Source organism: Triturus cristatus, chromosome 3_1 (genome assembly GCF_964204655.1).
Source record: "Triturus cristatus chromosome 3_1, aTriCri1.1, whole genome shotgun sequence".
Taxonomy (NCBI): domain Eukaryota; kingdom Metazoa; phylum Chordata; class Amphibia; order Caudata; family Salamandridae; genus Triturus; species Triturus cristatus.
Window position 1 is genome coordinate 886,957,664 of NC_140583.1, and position 14,653 is coordinate 886,972,316.

Consider the following 14,653-nt stretch of genomic DNA (forward strand, 5'->3'; position numbering starts at 1 on the left):
TAGGCCCAGATCTCTGTACTGGGGTGAATGTATCGCATTGTTCTGCATTCTGTCCATCAACTGTTGTTTTTGCATTTGTCACCCCGAGTGCGATGGGTATGCTCAGATGTGAGTCCCGTGCTCTCCATGCCACTGGAATCAAGCTATCCTGGCTGAAGAGGGGTGAAACCCCGAAACCGGTCCTAGGATGCCTGTTTCCAGTCCAGGAAGGACCTGGCTTGACAGTTCAGGCAGGACTGTTCCCATGAGGCACAGGGTCAAGACTGATTTGCATATGGCTGGGTTCAAACTGGAACGGCATGGTGAGCAAAAAAACGATGGATTTAGTCCCAGATCTTTGTACTGGGGTGAATGTATGACATTGTTCTGCATTTTGTCCATCAACTGTTGTTTTAGTGACACAGTGACCCATGTTTGCAAATTGGTACAGTTTTGAACTTTGAAAAACGCACTCCATACGGTTCTTGTAAGGTATGGAAGACTGCATGGATTTGAGCTTGCTACAAGCAATAATTATTTTAATATTAGGGTAATCAGCAGAAGAAATCAGTCCAGCAGACCCCAAACCAGGCCTAAAAATAGCCAATAAATGGCCCATACACTTATCAGCCAGTCCAGTCCATTGGGCACTGCTTGATTGCTCTATATACCACTAAGACCCTATCCACTGCATTCACTCTACAGGGAGCACAGCACATAAACTGTACCTTTCTAAATTTGGTGCTTCCAAAATGTCATAGCCAGAATATCAGCAACCAATATATTAAGGTAAGTATAAATAAGAAGAAATTAATTTACATGATGAGGCTATCAAGGTATGTGTATGTGGCAATAAGTATATTGTCAAGGTACATATATGTGGAATTAAGTAAAGTAAATCCATCCATCCTATCCCAGCTTTCTCACCACTACCCAAGTTGTCTTTATCTCACCAGGCTTCCTTTTTTGTCTCTATTTCAGTCTCACTGTGTTAGGGTGAGGAATGTCAGTGAGCTGGGGGGCTCCTCAGACATGCAGAGGTAAAAAGAAGTAGCAATTATAATAGCAAATTCTACATCTAAGTGAAAAGGTCTCCTCCCATATGCCTCACAGATACTTCCTTCACCCCCTTCCCTGCCTCAAAATCATAAGTATCTGTGAGAAGTTTGCCTGGTAGACGCTGTCCACTAATTAAAGTAGGCACCTTGCACCAGTCCAAACAACTCTTATGCTCATGTAAGAGGTCAAAGATAACCTTAGAAAGCTATCCAAGTGGTAGCTGTGGAGAGCAGCCTTCAGGCTTAGTCTTGAAGGAATGTGAAGTAGCTTGTTTCACCAGAATGCAACCTTATAGTATTGGTCAAATTAAAGGAGAACCACACAGTAGATATAAAAATATCTATTTATTGATATAACATTCTCTAGTATGACACAGTATCTTCTACACAAAGATACTCACAAAGCACACAATACTGTAGCATAGAAACAATAGTAAATAGCACTCATACGCAGTGGGCTCCAGGGAGAGACCAAACCATATACTAAAATAGTGGTATGAGAACCACGGCTCGAGTCAAGACAGTATCTAGAGGACATAGAAGTGCTGGGACCCCAAGGAACCACCCAAGGTGAATAAGTAGGGACACCACGGAGGACAGGTGCAGTGTGGGAACACGACTGCGTGCTCCGTACAATTCTATGGGGAAGTTGCAGTTGAAGTTTTGAAGTTTAAGGGCCCTTCACAGTGGACTTCAAAGAAACCCTGTGGAAGTTAGGAGGTTGGAGAGCCACCCCACCCGTGGATACCATAGTACTAGAGTTACCTATCCCAGGGGAGCCAGGTGCATAGGTCTGAAGTGGTGTCGGAAACCGCCGTCGATCTCAATGGAGGACTTCAAAGAAGAGCCGCTGCAGGAATGAAGAAAAGTGTCAGTTGGATTCCAAACGTGGATTCTTGTTGAAGAGTACCTGACAGCAGAGAGAACAGAGTCTGGGTCACTCAGGAGTGACCAGGGGCTCAGTAGAAGAATGCCCACCAATGTCGGGTGCTTCAGGTGCGTTGATGAAGTTCTTGACTCTGCAGCCATGGGAAGCAGGAGATGTTGAGGACAACCAGGTGCTGGATACGAGATGTCCCATGAAGGATGTTGAGTGCTGAGGGGTCTGTGTCCGGAGGGAGCATCAACAAGCCTTGGCAATGGCAATCCACGCAGAAGGTCAAGGAAGGTTACGGTTTGGACCAGCAAGGTCCAGGAGACTCACCAAACACAGGAGAGTCAGGGCTATCCCAGAGCAATCAGGGGAGCCCAAGAAAAGCAAAGTTGATCCTCAAATGGCCCCACTGGCCGGAGGCACAGGAGTCGCGAGAGGACCTCGAGCGATTTCACCAAACAGCAGCCCACGGAGCACTTAGTGAAAGGAGGCTGGAGTTCTTGGTAGGAAATGGTGCCAGAGGTTGAAGCTACTCGGAGCCCAGTGCACTTGGAATGCCAACAAGCATTTGCACTTGCAAATGAATGCGGTGCAGAGGGGTACGGGTATTGCAGCCCCCACAAGGGATTCTGGCCTCAAACTTGGTAAGAGGGCAGCTCAGACCTCGAGGGATGTAGAAACCCACTTCCTGTATTGCTGGAGCCTTCGGAGTCTGTAGGAGCTCAGGAGCAGCAGACTGGTCAGTCGTGATGTGGTGCCTGCAGTTGCAGGGGAGTGACTCCTTCACTCCAAGGGAGATACCTTTGGTTGTCCGTGATGCTCCACTGGTCCTGCACGGAGCCTGTATGGTGCACAGGCACAGACAATGCTTCAGACTGAGAGGGAGACAAAGTCAGGCCCAAACGAAGTCCAGCAAAGTCCAGAGTGTCCAGACGGTCAATGTTCAGTTGATTCCGGTTCAGAATCTTGTCCACATTGAATCTAGGGTCCTACAGCCAGGTAAGCCCTTTTGTACCCACGGGAAAGGGTTGGACCGATTCAGGGGACCCTCCCAGGGAAGGGTCTGGACAGTGGGGAGGTTACTCTCATGTTCTTTGTCCAGTTTTGCGCCAGAGCAGGAGCCAACGGCTCCCAGGACTGGTTTGAACTGCACTATGCACAAGGACACCAAATGTGCCCCTCATGCAGACTTTTGGTCATTGGCAAGCGCACCCACCAAGCCCTAATACACTAAATCCTGTCTGGGAGGTGGTCACACTGCCCTGTGACAGGATGCCTATTATTCCACCTTCCCCTGCTCAAACTTGGCTCAGCAGCAGGAGGGCAGAAACATGTCTCTGGTCGGCAACAACCATTTTGTGCTGCCTGGGACTAGAAGGCTGGTACCGGAAACATCAGGGACCCAACAAAGCTTGCTTCTGAGGGGTAGATTCATACTCCCACACTGGTTACCAGTGTGGGTTTATGATTCCACAATGTTTGACACCAAACACAATAGGGTTACTTTCTTATTTTTTGTTTTTTTAAAGTCCTCATCGAGCAATAAACAGGTTGAGTTGAGATGACAAGTTTTTTTCACGGTAGGGGGACCATCTTCACCTTACTGTGCCACCCTGGCCCTGCCCCATGACACACGCCATTTGATTGGGGTTCTAAGCATATGGGGGTATCCTATCGGCCGCTAGGCTCCCCTTACGCACCTTGTCCCACTTCCCTTGTTGGGTGTCATTCCTGAACCAGCGGCTCTCCCTTCTTCTTATTGCTGTTGTGCCTAAACATTGAACTTTCAAATTTCCTAGGTTCTCTGTTTCAACAATTCAACACTCCCAATGTTGTTCCCATAAATCCCAGAGTTCTTGCCTCTTACTTTGTGTTCCCGCCCAGTCTAGTTTATTTATCCTGTGAACTGCACCCAACCATTCTGCTTGAGTAGGCGGATTATGTTTAATCCCTTTAATACAGATCTCCCGCCTGGAGAGTAATATCAAAAGGAAGAGCAGGTTGTTCTGCTTTTTGTGTAATCTGGGTCCACCCCTATAATCAGTCCCAGCTTCCACCCCGAACATGGCTAACGGAAGGCTTGATGTAGTACTTCTTGATGTAGTACTTCCGAGAGGATCTTACCCATATCGTCCCAAAAGACCTGCAGTTGGGGGCACCAACAGAACATGTGGATATTGACCTCTCTCTCCTTGACACATTTGGGACACTCTTTCACCCCTCCTCTTTTCAATTTGGACAATTTCTTTGGTGTCCAATAGGCTCTATGCAGGATGAATAAATGATTCTTTTTGCGAGGTGCAGACTTGATTATGTACGAACATGTAGCCATTGATACTTGCCATAGGTGAGATAGATCCAGCATCAGCAGGTCGTTCCCCCAGGTCTCTGTGGGTAGGCTAAATTCCTCCTCCCCTTCAGAAATAAGCGACCAGTACCAATAAGCTTCTTCAATCTTCAAAGCTTCCCCTTGAATTTTTGTCTCTAAGTCCCTATTTCCAGTGCCATCTTTCCCTAGGGAATTTGCCCAGCTCATCAGTTGATAAAATTTAAACTTAGATAGTGCCCCATTGGTCAGTGACACCAGGTGGTCCCAACCGACTATTGCGTTCTCTATTAATAGATGTCCCCACGTTGTTATCCCTCCTTCTCTCAGAGGAGTTGATACCGTGTCTTCTAGACATTCCAGCATTCCTGGTGAATTTCAGATTGGGGCATAGTCACTGCAATAAGGGATTTTCCACAGGTGCCTCAATTGAACCCACAGTCTAGCAGCTGAACCAAGTATCTTTAATTTCACTTTTAAAAATGTTTTAGGGTTACTAAATTTATACAAAAACTAACTTCCTTCTGAAACTGTCATAGCTTGCATGTACTGTGGGTACAGCTGATGTTCTTTGAATAACACTCTAATGTTTTTTAAATGAAAAGCCCAGAAATATTGGAACAAGTCCGGACTTGCAATCCCTCCATGTTCTTTCTTCCTCCTTATCTTCTTGCATGCGATTTTAACTCCTCTTGAAGCCCAGATGAAACTGCTGATATCCCCCGGAATTCTGTTGAACCACTCTTTTTTTAATTCTAAAAGTATGTAGTTAAAAATATACGTGAATTTAGGGAGTATCATCAAAGACAAAGGGAGACTCTACAATGCATGAAAGAGTTTTTTGGATTTTACTAGAACTTTGTTAATATTTACTTGCGGACTTTACCCAAAGGTGACAGAGAGCTTCCCAATTGAACCCAGTACGTTACATGAGGAAGATTTACATATTTACACGTTACAGGTACAAACAAGATAGATGAAAAAGTAAAATCCTATGTAGCTCTAGTATTTAATTTTGCTCTTAGTATTTGACATTGGTCTGTACAATTCGCACCGCTTGCGGTACTTCCCTAGTTTTAGTAAAATGCATATTGTTGCTTCTTTCCAGGACTTTGGTAGCTCCTGACCCTTTAAGAATACCTAATTAAACAAATCGGTCACCCGGGGCACCGGCTCTTCCTTCAAGGATCTATATATCTCATTTGGCAGTGCGTCTGAACCTACCGTTTTTGTCTTTTTTTGGCTCTTTTACCACCCCCATTACCTCTTCTTCTGTTTTTTGGGCATTTAACTCCTCTCTGTACTTTCCTGATAGGGTCTGCTTTATCCAGGTTTTAAGATAATCCTCTATTTTCTCTTCACTAGCCCATGTGTCCTCGGTATATCAATCCCTGAAGACGCTGTTAAACGTGCTCCCAATTGACATTTCTTCTATGCTGGGTTACGCCTTATCCTCCTCCTGGATACATACGATCTTATTGCGATTTTGCATGGCCTCTCATGGGTGGCATAATACATGCTTCAGCCCATGGGAGGCCTCTGGGGTACCTAGGCCCTTGGTACATGGGTACCATATACTAGGGACTGGCAAGGGTACCCCAGTATCCAATCTGGAGTGTACCTAAGTATATAACATAACAGTTTAGGGAGAAAGGAGATAGACTGATTAGCAGGATCCCAGTCAGACTAGTCAAAAACAGTATCACATTTAGCAAAATGTGGAGGTAACCATAAGAAGCACATCCTACTTCCCTACAGTACCTCTGTTGTTTTGGCTACCTAGCAACTGGGAGCACCCACATTTCAGCATTTTACACCAAATGGTGTTATGATTTGCGCTGCATTCCCCTGCCACCCTCCGTTGGTGAAATACAATTCTAGAGAGATGGGACAGCTCATTTGCAAGGGACTGATACTCTCACTGTTAGTCTGAGAACTATGTCATTGCTAAGAACACAAAATGACAATGTTTTACTAGATCATCAAGCTCTCTGTCATTTCTTACTTCTTGGGGTACACATGCCTTGCTAGTGTCATAGAATTTAGAGATTATAACAAGACTTTGTAGCACCTTGGATGGCTTTGGCAAACTATAGAATCTGACAACCTGACTGTTGTTTTGAGTTCTCTTTCTAGGTTGACACCAAATAATATACAAGAGATGTAGGCAATGTGTGTGGCACAGCATTTCAGGCAAATGGAGATGAGAGCATTCTGATACCGCATCAGTGTGATATTTTGCTGTGTAGATCTCATAAATATATATTACCTACTGGCGGTCGCCAGTAGGTAGTTATAGTTAGGACCTATTTTCCATAGGAAATCCGCAACATTCTATTCCCAATAAGTCTGGCGCCAGTTGACGAATCCTCGCGAAATTTTCCAAACTTTTGGCCAGCTCCGCTCCGCTCCTACCCTGAAAGTTTTGCGGTGATCCGTCAAGCAGGGGCCGAGAAAAAAGGGGGGTCCCAAAACGCGTTTTCCCCATGCAATTTCCCATAGGATCTGTTGTCGCAGCTACAGCCCGAACTGCTGAACAGAATGACCCGAAATTTGGCAAAGAGGTAGTCCCCAGTTCGGACTCGTGACTTTTGCATATATGGTGTGAATCCGTTCAGTAGTTCCTGAGAAAATTAGAGTTAAAAGTACATATATATCTATGGCCTCGGAGGATCCGCGCACTCTACCCGCACCGTAAGTGCACCCTCCCCGAACCAAGCGCGCACCCTCCCGATCGCGCGCTGAATGCTAATTGGCTGTCGAGTGTCTCTCTACATTTGAAATCAGGAACTGTTGGCGGCCATTCTCTGCCTCGGTAGAAGCGAGGCTGAAGAAGCAATGGGAAAAAGTGTGTAAAACATACAAAGGGGGCAGAGTGGAAATACTCTAACCCCCTGGGGCCCCTTTTTAAAAAAAAAAATACGTCGAAATGCGCGCACGGTACGCGCATCCTATCGCGTTGGATGCACGGATCCTCTCGCGGTGGGTTCGCGGATCCAAGGGAAAAAAAATGAAATTGTTGGGAGATTTTTTGGAGGTCACATGGGATCCGCGCACCGTGCGCTTACGCAGCACGCACCCAGCGCGCATCCGCGAAATTGAATTTAAAAAAATTATAGGATTAGATGTAAAAATATATTAGTTTTAAGACTAGTTTAGAGTTCGTCTTCAATTAATATTCACATGAAATACATATATATGTTTTTTTAAATGTTAAATACTTTGCGGGATCCGCGCACCTACCGCGTCATAGACGTTGATGACGCATCACGGAAGCGCGTAAACGTCGCGTTATGTATATCGAACGTGTCGCGTATAGGCAGGGAGTCGCGTACCGGTCGCATAGCGATCGCGCACTAACCACGTACCCGACGCATACCATGCGTGGATGCTATCGCGTAGGAATCGTGAACGGTGCGCTTAGGGTGCGCGGATCCAAAAACATTTTTAAAAAAATATATAAAATAAAGTTTTGCACATATAGTTCAAATAATATTTTGAAAAATATGTTTAAAAAAGCAATTAACTTCAAATAATATTTTTTAATTTTTAAAAGAATTATTTGAAAAAATAAGTTTAAAAAATGGTGATAAAAAAGTCTATAAAAAACAAAATTAATGAATTTGACACACTGAATTTGAAAAATATACAAATCCAATCAAAATCATTAAACATGACATCTTCAAAGATAAGTTAAAGATAGGAATTAGCATTTAAAAAACCTTTGAAATTTACTGAAAAAACCATAGGTTTCATGCACGTTATAGTTAGGAATTGGCATTTAAAAAATCTTTGAAATTCACTGAAAAAACCAAAGGTTTCAGGCACGTAATAGTTAGGAATTGGCATTTAAAAAACCTTAGAAATTCACTGAAAAAACCATAGGTTTCAGGGGCGTTATAGTTAGCTGGACATTTCCCTCGTACAAAACCCTAGAAATTCCACTGTTATAGTTAGTTCAGCTAACTATAACTCGCGCCCCCGCAATGCACTGCTGATGACGTCACATATTACATCACTCATGACATGGTCAGTGACATCACTGATGACATCACTGATGACATCTCAAATGACATCACTCATGACATCACTGATGACGTCATCCATGTGATAAATTAGTGCATCTTCTCACACCCTAATATAACCTTTGATACACCGACTCAAAATTTCAGACCGCCATTTTGACAACCATAGATACTCCAATACCAATAACTACTCACCCACTCGATGACTTTTAGGTCTACATACATGTCCACTCACTCACCTCCACAGTCACTCATACTTACAGTCATTTTTACACCTATATAGACACTCACACACCGCCAATCATCCATTGAGGTACTGACACATCTAGTGAGTCATGCAAATAATTAATCACAGTAAAATTTACTCACCTATACAGTTAAAAAAACTAAAGTTCACTTACTCATAAAAATACTAACAAATTCTGTGTCTTCCTGCAGAAAAAACAAACAGCACATGACACAGATATCCTTGCACTATGGCGCATACAGCCACTCCCAAAATCACACACTCTCACATAAAGATAGTTATATACTCTTACACACATATACACTGCGTTTCACATATGTAGTTACTGACACATGTACAACTGAGATATACATTCAATCACTAACACACCCATACATACACTCACCCAACCATACAGTGTATCACAGATGCACTCTTAAAACCATGCACCCACTGAATCACCCACTCACACATCTAGTCACAGAGTCACACACACCCTACCCACACAAACACTCAGGCACCCATACAGATACTCAGACAACCAATCAATAACCCATATAGACACTCATATAGCTATTCACAAAACCATGCAGCCACTTATACACCAACACACAGACACATACAGACATTCACACAGTTTAGTCACTAGTCTGCAGTAAGATACATTTAATGACTCACTTATAGAGGCAGTTACGCACCTAGAAAATCATCCATTCACACACTTGTACACCCACTTATTTTTCAACAGGCCTTTCCCTATATATATTAAACATATTAAAACTGTTCAGAAACACATACTCAATGGATGATGTCATCAGTGATGTCATCAGTGATGTCATTTGAGATGTCATCAGTGATGTCATCAGTGATGTCACTGACCATGTCATGAGTGATGTAATATGTGACATCATCAGCAGTGCATTGCGGGGGCGCGAGTTATAGTTAGCTGAACTAACTATAACCGGGGAATTTAGAGGGTTTTGTACGAGGGAAATATCCAGCTAACTATAACGCCCCTGAAACCTATGGATTTTTCAGTGAATATATATATATATATATATATAAAATATATACATATATATATATACACATACATATATATATATATACATATATTATCGCTCCAAAACACCATCTGCGAATATGTGACTTTACAACGCATGCGATTACATCGCATGTTGTTGCAACGCAAAACTTTAGCCCGACTTTCTGTTGGGGGAGCGCTGGAAGTTGGAATAGATGAATTTTCTATTCCAACTACAGTGTGTGCAACAGTAGGGAAGGTGTTGAAGTTAAATCCAACACCTTCTACACACTGCTGCACACCTGTGAGTTGCAACGACATGCGATGTAATCGCATGCGTTGTAACGGTTGCATTAAAAAGGCTGTTTCCCCCATCTGAGGAGCACTCTCGAACGGGTGCTGGTGTCGTGGGGGTGCGCCCGCAAAATTTATCCAAGCTCCTTTTATTCCAGTATATGGAAGAAAACCAGCACTCACTGGGGTAGTTTCCGAAAATTTGAATCCAAACACGTTTCGGCTTGTGCCTTCGTCGGTGTTACCTGACACACCGGAAGCGGCCATTTTTTAAAACAATCTCATTTAGCAATGACAGTGAAAACAGACCAAATTTGTATTCTATTCAAGAAGCGCCATCTTTGCATGATTCATTATACAAAAGAAACCAAGATTTTGAATGTGCTCTCATACTTAATCATTGTAGCAATCTACATAGTGACCAAGATTGATATGTTTGAAATTCATCTTTATAAACAGCAGATAAACTTTGTAAAATTATACCATATATTGGTTATGCTGTACAACCTCAAATCAGCGATAGTTTTGAATACAATAACACTGATAACAGACAATCTTCCATTGTATATGGAGCGCCTCATGGTTTTTCATGCAATTTATACTTTATGAAGCTAGCTTAAATGCTAAATTCATACCGCAACCATGATGACAGCAAAAATATTTCTTTTAAATTAATTTCCTTAATACTCGCATTGCTATTATCATACTGTATATTAGCACATACTTATTCTTATAGATCGGCACATTGCCCTCACAAAATTAATTCTGTTTCTTTTATCTTGCCATGTATCGGCATTGCTCTATATCACTGTCATAAAAATTGCCATTGTATGTCAAGACATTTAACAATAAGAAAAACATATCAGAAAATACGATTCATTTATAACGCCTTGTATCGGCTTTATCCTCCAGTTTTAAGCCTCTCATATTATCATTATAATTTCATTTTTATAGATCAAACACCCAGATGTACCGCTATTTCTTACCCGCTATTTAGCCCTTTTGAGAATTTTGTTTGTAAATGATAATATTGCGAGACTCAAGTCTGCGTAATTTTAAAATTCTGTTTCCTCCCCTGATGTTATTGGGTACATGGTCAATGCCAAAATATTGTAACAGATCCCTGTTACACTGATGTTTGCTGGCAAAATGCCTCACCACTTATATATCCTTTTTTGTAATAGCCCGCATGTGTTCTAATATGCAGATTTTTATCGGATGAATGGTACTACCTATGTATTTTAGTCCACACGGACATATCAAACAATATACTGAATTGGCAGTGTGACAGGTTATACATTTAGTTACAGATCTGCGTTTTTTTAGTCCAGGTATCTCATATGTTAAAACCTTTCTACTGTTAATGCAGGCTTTACATTTTCCACAAGGGAAAAAACCGTTCATTTCTTTGAGGGTACCTCTTTTCTATGTCTCTTTGTCCAGATGACTGTGAACTAATATATCCTTTAAGGAGCTCACCTTTTTAAAGGTGTCTAATGGAGCTGTTGGTATGTCCCTTCCAATGATCATGTCTGTTTATAGGATATGCCAATTCCTACGAAGTCGTTTTTTCAAAGAATTGGCATCCTCTGAATAGGCTGTAATCATCCTGAATTTGTTTTCCTCCGTTTTCTTCTTAACCATCTGTTTTTTTCCATGCAGTAAGTGTCCTCTAGGGATGGTCTTAACCGTTTTCAAAGTTGTTTCTATCAATTGTGTATTGTACCCTCTTGCAGTGACTCTGGATGCACATACATTGGCTGCTACCTTAAAATCACAGTCCTGTGAGTGCTGGTTTCCTTCCATATACTGGAATAAAAGGTGCAATGTCATCGCTTGGGCCACCTGTAAGCATCCCAGCACTTGGACAGATCCTAAACTCAGGCAAAGGGATCACACAATTCAGCTAAGTGTAAGCACTAAGATTAGAAATCGCGTCCCCTGTCACATTTCAACATATTGACAATTACATATCGCCATCAACTTAATTTGATGTGTTCTAAGCAGATTCTGATAGTCAAAAAGGAGAACAGTGAGGCTTGGCAATCAGGAACAGTTTAAGTTTCATTTAACAATAACTGCCTGGAATAGCAGCCACATCTCTTACAGTTGTGTGCTGAAATTCAACTGCATTTAGTATATTGTATGCTTTATATTGTACAGCGGGTGCAATAAAGAGAAGCTCATTTTCCTTTGGGCAGGAAATACTGCAGTGGGCCATAAATTAAGTGTTAAATGCTTGATCCCAACTTTGATAGAAGGGCCATAAATACCAACTGGAGGTCACATTCTTAGGTGGTCTAGGTGGCTGGGTGTGTCATGTGCGTGTAATCTAGGGTGACGCTTACTACTAGGCATTGTTTGGACTTTACCTGATGAATGCAACTGCCAATTGCTATGGTATTGTGTCCTTAAACCAAATACAGGTCCTCTGATGTGCCTTTGTTTGTGTTTATGAGTGTGTGCATCTGACTTGTTTCTTAGGCATTACTTCCTTGGCTCATATGTGATTTACTGCTGCAATCTTCCAGGTGTGTTTGAGGCTGTTTCATATCTGGTGTTTCCATCACAGGATGTACTAGGGGTTAAGAGAGGGCAACTGTGTTATGTTGATCTGATAAAGGGTGACTGAAACTGTAACAAGTGTGTTATTGAGAATGTAGATATGCACAGGCAACAGTTGCTCTACTGTGTCCTGAACTCTTAAAAGCAGAACATTTTTGTAAATAGATCCGATGCTAACAGACACATTCATGTAGGACTCATGCTGAACATTGAGAAATGACTTCTAGGTGAGTCAGGGCGCCACTGTATTGATTAAGGGTGGCTTTGTATGTTTCCTTGCACTTCAGTTTCCACCAGCTGTTGATGGCTGTGATACCTTCGGAGCATACGTTTGTAAGTTCCCTATGTGCACTAGGATGTATCGTTTTCCTTCTTTTCACTTTTACAGATAGGTTTGAGTAGAGATTGAGAGATGTTGCTTTCCTGATTTAGGAGACAGAAAAATCAAAACGCGTTCTGTTTATTGTTGCGAGTTCAGAATGTCCACAAAGTCGTTGTGCTTACTAACTGCCTTTTAGCTACAAAAAGTGCAGCAGCAACAAATGATAGATGTAAGGCTGAAGGAATCAAACATTCACCCCCAGTCAAGAGATCTGGGATAAATCCATTGTTCTTTTGCTCACTACGCCTCCCCAGTTTGGACCCAGTTTGGACCCAGTCATTATACCTATATGTATGGAATGCAATTCACCCAGGAGGGTATCCTGGCTCCTTCGTGCCCATGGGTATGACTTGTCTGATGTACACCATTCACAGTGGTCATTATTATACATACCAACATTTTAGAAGAGGAAAGTGGGAGATTTACAAAAAATAATCAGGAGACTGTACTCCCATCGACTTCTGTTGAGGACGGGATCTGGTCTATTGCCATGTATTGGACTTGCAACTGTGCTGCTGCAGGATCTCATATTAGAAATGCAATTATATTTTTTTTTCCCCCTTGCCTGTCAGGAGCACAGATAAAGCACTATGGCAGGTAGAGAAAGTGTGACAAAGGAGATGGTTAGTGGCAGTACACACTCCGAGTCACACAAGACACGCTCCTGTCCCCAGAAGCCTGTTTAAGGAATCTGCTTTTTAGATGTAGGTATCGGGATGCGGGACACTAGTTTTGAAATCGCTAGTCTCACGCCGGAATCGGGAGGGTTGGCAAGTATGCATTATAGCGAAGATACATATCCGGCATTTTCAATGATCTGCTGTAAAAATAGTAAAAATGTACATTTAAACGATATAGGAGTAAAAAGCTTTACCAATGCTTATTTTAAATGCAGTGGCTGTCTAGCACCGACCTATTCCACTGCCCAAGCTTTGCTCTACTTCTTTTCAAACCAACAATTATTTTCAGGGCCATTTTATTTTCAAGGTCTTATCAGACAGCGCAGCATTTAGGAGCTGCTGTGTAAACAACAATATGAAAGCTTCGTTTGACTCCCTGCCATAGCTTTAATTGCTTTGAAGACTCCTGAATGGGCTCCTAAGCCCTCGCCGTTTGGCAGCAATCAAAGATGGCTGCCCTCTGACCCGCGCACCCCGCTCTAGCCTTCCTTTCAGGAAGACCCGTGATCCCAGTACACCACAGAACAAAATCAAACAGAGAGATTGCTGGCTTTGCTTCTGAGTTTCAACAACAAACCTACAGTACATTAATAGCAGCAATTATGCCTTCCCTGAGAGATGAATGTGTATACCCCAGAGATATTGTTAACAAGATTTATTTTGAAATGCTATCAGAGGGACAATTAGAGAAAGAAGAGAGAGGGAAATTGGTGCAGAAAAACGCATGCTTTTCGTTGATTTTCAAGTATTTTGTTTGGTAAGCGGATTGAACTGTTCCATTTCAAACTGCGCGCAAACGAAAAACAATTTGGTTGCAGTTGGAATTTTTTTTTTGATTTTAAGCCAGGGTAATTTGGCAAATGGCAAGCTATTTTAAAATGCGAGTGTTTTTTTTTTAGCTCTCCTGCTTGTCGGACAATTACAGACGCCTACGTGATGAGAAATTGAAAACAAAACTTGGCAATAGCCACTAAATACCAAAGAAGCACACGACGTGCATGCTGATTATAATCTTATAACCTATTCGATGGCTCATTTTTGAAGACTAAGGAAGTCTAAGCGGAGAAAATTGGCGCCGGAATTCACATGGTGTCATCTTAGAAAGCCCGTGGGATAAAATAATTTCAGCTTTCATGTTTATTTCCTCACAGCTGGGTTTCACATGTGTCTTCGCCAAGCAATACACCCTCCTAGTAGTGGCACCCTTCACCATGTATCTT